The sequence below is a fragment of the Alosa sapidissima genome, chromosome 9 (assembly GCF_018492685.1).
Source record: "Alosa sapidissima isolate fAloSap1 chromosome 9, fAloSap1.pri, whole genome shotgun sequence".
NCBI classification, from domain to species: domain Eukaryota; kingdom Metazoa; phylum Chordata; class Actinopteri; order Clupeiformes; family Clupeidae; genus Alosa; species Alosa sapidissima.
The window spans coordinates 34,934,116-34,941,690 of record NC_055965.1 but is presented as its reverse complement, the minus strand read 5'-3'; the positions used below and the strand labels follow the sequence as shown (position 1 = coordinate 34,941,690).

The 7,575-nt window shown below is 46.5% G+C and overlaps 1 protein-coding gene and 1 long non-coding RNA gene across 11 annotated transcripts in view; one reads left to right on the top strand and one right to left on the bottom strand.

Moving 5' to 3' along the window:
* Nucleotides 1-7,575, top strand: part of LOC121718788 (NACHT, LRR and PYD domains-containing protein 3-like) — a 1,510,793-nt gene that overhangs the window by 833,714 nt on the left and 669,504 nt on the right. The window lies entirely within an intron of this gene.
* Nucleotides 1-7,575, bottom strand: part of LOC121719082 — a 530,903-nt gene that overhangs the window by 243,577 nt on the left and 279,751 nt on the right. The window lies entirely within an intron of this gene.

Genomic DNA, 7,575 nt, shown 5'->3' with positions numbered 1-7,575 from the left:
GGCCCAGCTACGAGCACCTCGGCTGGTGTGTGTGTGTGTGTGTGTGTTTGTGTGTGTGTTTGTGTGTGTGTGTGTGCATGCGTTTGAGCATGCGTGTGAGAGAGAGATGTTGTGTGTGTGTGTATGTGTGTGTGTGTGTCTGCGTGTGTTTGTGTGTATGTGTGTGTACAAGTATGTATATGTATATATGTGTGTGTGTGTGTGTGTGTGTGTGTGTGTGTGTCTAAAGCCAATCTCAACCTGAAAGGCACTCAGACACACACAACCACACACACACACTCACACACACACACACACACACACACACACACACAGACCAGTTCCGGTTGATAGAAGGGCAGGATGAGCCTGGCAGAGCTCTCACAGTCTGTTTGGTAGAAGCAGAGCGACACAAGCAGTCTAAACTTCAACACAAACACAGAACTCAGAATGGAGACTGCAGTGTGTGTGAGTGGATTTGTCCTGCTGATTGTCATCACTGGCGTCCACCTCAGTCCAGAACCTGAACCCGTATTTAGACTTGAAGGAGGGCGTGCTGTATTTAAACCCAGCTTCTCCAGGGTGGATGACTACGTGCTGTACAGGGTTTCTGGAGATGGAGATCTGCTGCTGGTCAACTGCTCACAGCCAGAGCGACCACAGCCACACGGATACGAGGTGAAGTGTTTAAAGTTCTCTGATTTCTACTTTATAATGTACAACCTCAACATGTTCCAGAGTGGAGACTACAGGGCTGAAGGCTGGAGAGGAGGAAACATGACAGAACACACAAACTTCAGTCTCACTGTCTGTGCAGAAGAAGAGCATGTGGTAGAATTGCCTTCTGTAACATATAATGGCAGTGCTGTACTGTGTAGTCTGAATTCCACTCTGGATCATGGGAGCAGCATACAGCTGTACAGAAGTAGCGGGCAATATAATCTGATCCAAAATCATTATAAAATGACATGGTCTGACTGGACTCTGGTCCTGGACACCAACTCCTCACTGGAGCCACTCGTGGATGATCTGAGGGGCAGACTGCAGGTGGATCTCAACACCTCTCTGGTCACACTGGCTGGGCTTAGAGAATCTCCCTCTATCTTCTGTTGTGCAGTATGGAGAGGAGCTCAATGCCAAAGGTATAGCTACAGAGATGTTAGTACACTTCCTAAATATGACTTTGCTTATGAAGAGGAGAATGTGACTCTTCCCTGCATTCTGAAAGGAGAGCTCCCCAGAAAAGTGCACTGGGTCTTTCACAATGGGTCTGTCTGGTCCAGCATTAATCAGACTCAACCACAGGAAGTGATGTACATGCTAAACGGCAGCCAGACTGGAAACTACTCCCTCATCATCCCCTCTGTGTCACTACAACACTCTGGGTTGTATACATGTGTGGATCATGATGCTGCTACAGAAGAGGGTTTCTCTCTTTTGGATGTGGAGTTTTCCCACAGTGAAAGTTTCCTACTGGATATTACTAAACACTTGAAGGAGTCTTTCATTCCATATGGGATCCAGTGGTACCGTCAGAAAGTGTTCCAGCCACAGGCTCTGATTGTAGACTTCCACAGTGGCTACCTCATAAAACTTGTGCCTCTACCTGAAGATCTGAGGGGCAGAGTGACTGTGTCCAATTTACTTTCTAATTCCACTCTGACCATCTCCAACCCCACAGCAGAGGACAGTGGGCTGTACACATGGAGAGTGCATGGACGTAAGTGGACATTAGGAAATAATGCCTATGGTTGTTCTGAGGGCACCTTCTGGCTTGTGTACAGGGATCCGTTTGGGGTGCACTCTCCTTTCTACAGAGCGTACGCTCCACTGATGGGCTGTGTGCTGCTGGGGCTGGTCACTGCTGTGATCTGGTTCAGGCTGAGGAGCAGAAGAGGAGAGCAGACCTCTGGACGTCAGAGCAGAGAGGGTCAGCAGAGTGGAGATGAAGACCTCTATGATGAAGTGGAGATGGCTGAACTCAACACCTGAACTCAACACGCTTCTCTCTCCTGTGTCTGCTGTAGCTGCTGAACACATCTGAACTCAACACGCTTCTCTCTCCTGTGTCTGCTGTAGCTGCTGAACTCAACACGCTTCTCTCTCCTGTAGCTTCAGAAGATACAGATAAAATGCCATAGCAACTCAGCTGTCCTGTTGATATTAAATATTGTATGTTATTGTTGCTGTTTGTTTGAGAAAGATGGGGTCTCACATGAGAGTTTTTCTGGAACCCATCACAAGTTTTGAAATACCAGCGTTATTTCCTGCATACTGTAAATATCTTTTTTATGTAACTTTGTAACTTTAAACACAAAGACACATGAATTGACAAATCAATTGAAGAGGACAAAATATTTTTTATGTTGCTGTTGGGGTGTCAAATGCATTGCAACTTAGCTATCCTGTTGAACACACAGTGAGGTGAAGCACACACTAATCCCGGCGCAGTGAGCTGCCTGTAACAACAGTGGCGCTCAGGGAGCAGTGAGGGTTAGGTGCCTTGCTCAAGGGCACTTCAGCCGTGGTCCACTGGTCGGGGGTTTGAACCAGCAACCCTCCGGTTACAAGTCCGAAGCGCTAACCAGTAGGCCACGGCTGCCCCATGACCACCAATTTGCTGCTTGGCACCAAGGCCGTCTGTATGCTGAGGGCCCAATCAGGAAGCCCCACTTCCAGCCAATCAGGAGCAGGCAGGACCTGGACACACTGCCCCCTACAGGAGCTGTGATCACACTACACATTGCACACACACACGTGCGTATCAGGAGGTGTGATCACACTACACACTGCACACACACGCGCATAAATAAAGTCAATTGAAATGATTCCAAACTATGCTGAATTCAATCATAACCATAAGAATAATGATGTTATCTAGAATTTAAAATGATTAAACATCAACACCTCAATCTTTTTAAAACATGACATGAATGCTGAATTTGTGCTGAGTTCAATAACAACCATAAGGAAGATGATGCTTTTCTTCCATCTAAACAGAGATGAAGATCTGTGCGTGCGTGCCTATGTGCGTGCGTGAGTTCATGCGTGTATTCATGAGTGTGTGTGTGCGTGTGTGTGATTAAGAGAGACAGAGCGAGTAGGAGTATCTGTCTTCAAGATTTAGCAGAGATAACCCCACTGCTCATAGAGAGTTACCATGGAGACAGATGTCTGATTCGTCTCATTTGTCTCAAAAGGAAAATAAACCCCCAACACACAATCTCTGGCACACGCAGGCCAGTAGCCTGCGACTCCACACACAGGTGTGTACAGTCAACACAAAACACAGATACAGATTACAAGTCACAAGACCCAATGAGGCCAGTAGCCTGCGACTCCACACACAGGTGTGTACAGTCAACACAAAACACAGATACAGATTACAAGTCACAAGACCCAATGTATATAAGTATAAGTATATATACTCTTTACCGTGAGGGAAATTTGGTCTCTGCATTTATCCCAATCCGTGAATTAGTGAAACACACTCAGCACACAGTGAGGTGAAGCACACACTAATCCCGGCGCAGTGAGCTGCCTGTAACAACAGCGGCGCTCAGGGAGCAGTGAGGGTTAGGTGCCTTGCTCAAGGGCACTTCAGCCGTGGTCCACTGGTCAGGGGTTTGAACCAGCAACCCTCCGGTTACAAGTCCGAAGCGCTAACCAGTAGGCCACGGCTGCCCCATGACCACCAATCTGCTGCTTGGCACCAAGGCCGTCTGTATGCTGAGGGCCCAATCAGGAAGCCCCACTTCCAGCCAATCAGGAGCAGGCAGGACCTGGACACACTGCCCCCCTACAGGAGCTGTGATCACACTACACATTGCACACACACACGTGCGTATCAGGAGGTGTGATCACACTACACACTGCACACACACACACGTGTGTATCAGGAGGTGTGATCACACTACACACTGCACACACACACACTGCCCCCTACAGGAGGTGTGATCACACTGCACACACACGTGGGTATCAGGACCTGGACACACTGCCGCCTACAGGAGGTGTGATCACACTACACACTGCACACACACACGTGCGTGCGTATCAGGACCTGTTTGTGGTTTGTGTGTGTGTGTGTGTGTGTGTGTGTGTGTGTGTGTGTGTTTGTGTGTGTGTGTGTGTGTGTGTGTGTTTGTGTGTGTGTGTGTGTGTGTGTGTGTGTTTGTGTGAGGGTGAGAGAGGGATGGAGGGAGATAGAGGGATGGAGCGAGATAGAGAAGAGGAGGAGTTTCTGTGCTCAAGATAACCCCACTGCTCGTAGAGAGTTACCATGGAGACAGATGTAGTGATAAGCAGAGTCACATATCAGTCACCTGTAATGGGTCCTTCAGTGCTGTGAATTTGAAATATTTGCAAAATATGGTCCTAGCAAAAATTCATGTATGCAATTAATTTAGATTAATGATCATAAAATACTATATTAGATTCATAGTTTTTTTAATTGCTTACCCTAACACATCTAAGACACATGACGCTGAACTGTGGCTTACAACCTCAAGATTTCCTGTTTTCTGACACTTAGACTCATATCTGGTGGGGTAGGAACTGAATGGACACACACACACACACACACACACACCAGCCGAGGTGCTCGTAGCTGGGCCTCTCTCCCCAGAAGTGTTCCGATCTGTTATTGTGTGTGTGTGTGAGTGTGTGTGTGTGTGTGCATGCGTGTGAGAGAGAGATGTTGTGTGTGTGTGTTTATGTTTATGTGTGTGTGTGTGTGTGAGTGTGTGTGTGTGTGTGCATGCGTTTGTGCATGCGTGTGAGAGAGAGATGTTGTGTGTGTGTATGTGTGTGTGTGTCTGCGTGTGTTTGTGTGTGTGTGTGTGTGTTGCTGAACCCATCAGGCCTAAAGCCAATCTCAACCTGAAAGGCACTCAGACAGACACGCACACACAACCACACACACAACCACACACACACACACAGACCAGTTCCGGTTGATAGAAGGGCAGGATGAGCCTGTCAGAGCTCTCACAGTCTGTTTGGTAGAAGCAGAGTGACACAAGCAGACTAAACTTCAACACAAACACAGAACTCAGAATGGAGACTGCAGTGTGTGTGAGTGGATTTGTCCTGCTGATTTTCATCACTGGCGTCCACCTCAGTCCAGATCCTGAACCCGTATTTAGACTTGGAGGAGGGGTTGCTGAATTTAAACCCAGCTTCTCCAGGGTGGATGACTACATGCTGTACAGAGTTTCTGGAGATGGAGATCTGCTGCTGGTCAACTGCTCACAGCCAGAGAGACCACAGCCACACGGATACGAGGTGGAGTGTCTCAACTCGTCTGATTTCTACTATATGATGTACAACCTCAACATGTCCCAGAGTGGACACTACAGGGCTGAAGGCTGGAGAGGAGGAAACATCACAGAACACAGAAACTTCCGTCTCACCGTCTGTGCAGAAGGTGGTGCGGAAGAATATGAGGAAGTAGCATATGATAGCAGTGTTGAACTGTGTAGTCTGAATTCCACTCTAGATCACGGGAGCAGCATACAGCTGTACAGACAAAGATTTCAGATTTTAGATGACTTTGGATTTACAAGGTCTGGTTGGACTCTGGTCCTGGACACCAACTCCTCACTGGAGCCACTCGTGGAGGATCTGAGGGGCAGACTGCAGGTGGATCTCAACACCTCTCTGGTCACACTGTCTGTGGTTAGAGAACTTTACTCTGTCTTCTATTGTGCAGTATGGAGAGGAGCTCAATGCCAAAGCTATAGCAACAGACATTTACATACAATTCCTAAATATGTCTTTGCTTATGAAGAGGAGAATGTGACTCTTCCCTGCATTCTGAAAGGAGAGCTCCCCAGAAAAGTGCACTGGGTCTTTCAAAATGGGTCTGTCCGGTCCAGCATTAATCAGACTCAACCACAGGAAGTGATGTACATGCTAAACGGCAGCCAGACTGGAAACTACTCCCTCATCATCCCCTCTGTGTCACTACAACACTCTGGGTTGTATACATGTGTGGAGCATGATGCTGATATAGAACTGGGTTCCCTCTTTGTTTGTATGAAATTCTCTCTTTTGGATGTGGAGTTTTCCCACAGTGAAAGTGTCCTACTGTATATTACTAAACACTTGAATGAGTCTTGCCAATGGTATGGGATCCAGTGGTACCGTCAGAAAGTGTTCCAGTCACAGGTTCTGATTCTAGACTTCCACAGTGACTACCTCATAAAACCTGTGCCTCTACCTGAAGATCTGAGGGGCCGAGTGACTGTGTCCAATTTACTTTCTAACTCCACTCTGACCATCTCCAACCTCACAGCAGAGGACAGTGGGCTGTACACATGGAGAGTGCATGGATGTAAGGGGACATTAGGAAATTATACCTATGGTTGTTCTGAGGGCACCTTCCGCCTTGTGTACAGAGATCCGTTTGGGGTGCACTCTCCTTTCTACAGAGCGTACGCTCCACTGATAGGCTGTGTGCTGCTGGGGCTGGTCACTGCTGTGATCTGGTTCAGGCTGAGGAGCAGAAGAGGAGAGCAGACCTCTGGACGTCAGAGCAGAGAGGGTCAGCAGAGTGGAGATGAAGACCTCTATGATGAAGTGGAGATGGCTGAACTCAACACCTGAACTCAACACGCTTCTCTCTCCTGTGTCTGCTGTAGCTGCTGAACTCAACACCTGAACTCAACACGCTTCTCTCTCCTGTAGCTTCAGAAGATACAGATAAAATGTCATAGCAACTCTTTTGAGAATGATGGGGTCTCACATGAAAGTTTTTTTGGAACCCATCACATGTTTTGAAATACCAGCGTTATTTCCTGCATACTGTAAATATCTTTTTTTGTGTAACTTAGTAACTTTAAACACAACGACACATAAAGTCAGTTGAAGAGGACAAAATGTTCTCTATGTTGCTGGGGTGTCAAATTCATGGCAACTTAGCTGTCCTGTTAAATATTGTATGTTATATTTGTTGTTTCTTTGAAAGATGGTTTATTTTTGGTTAGTTTAAAGATGGTTAGTTTTGCTGGAACCCATGTCATGTACTAAAATACCAGAGTGATTGTACTGTAAATATCTTTCTTCTGACACTTTTGAAAATTACTGAAATTTGTAACTTTAAACATAAATAAAGTCTATAGGGCTTATTCGCAAACACCGCCGCGGCCATATTGTTGATATGACATTCCAGTTCTATAGGCTATTCTATGTGACAATTGCCTGTAGCGTGTAGATTTGAGTTGAGCAGAGCACAGTAACGGCTTCATCTCGTCAATATAAGTAGATAAACGTATGGACCCATATCTAATAGACCCAATAGCATTAAGTAAAGATCCGTCATTATTGTCAGCTGTATCATTATGTATTGTATATTTATTTATAGCCTAACTGACTTGTACCTCGGCACACATCGCCGCTGAAGGGGAAGGCTTTCAAGTCGCCTGAGTCAAGGTCGGTGAACTTATAGGCTATTTGTTCCACCAACGACATCGTCTAACATTGCCATGATAGCAGAGAATAAAGTTGCATCTCATTGGACTGCAATTGTATCTTGTGTTTGCCTGTTGCTCACAACCTGCACCCAAGGGACTTTGCTAAAGTAGTTTAAAGTGG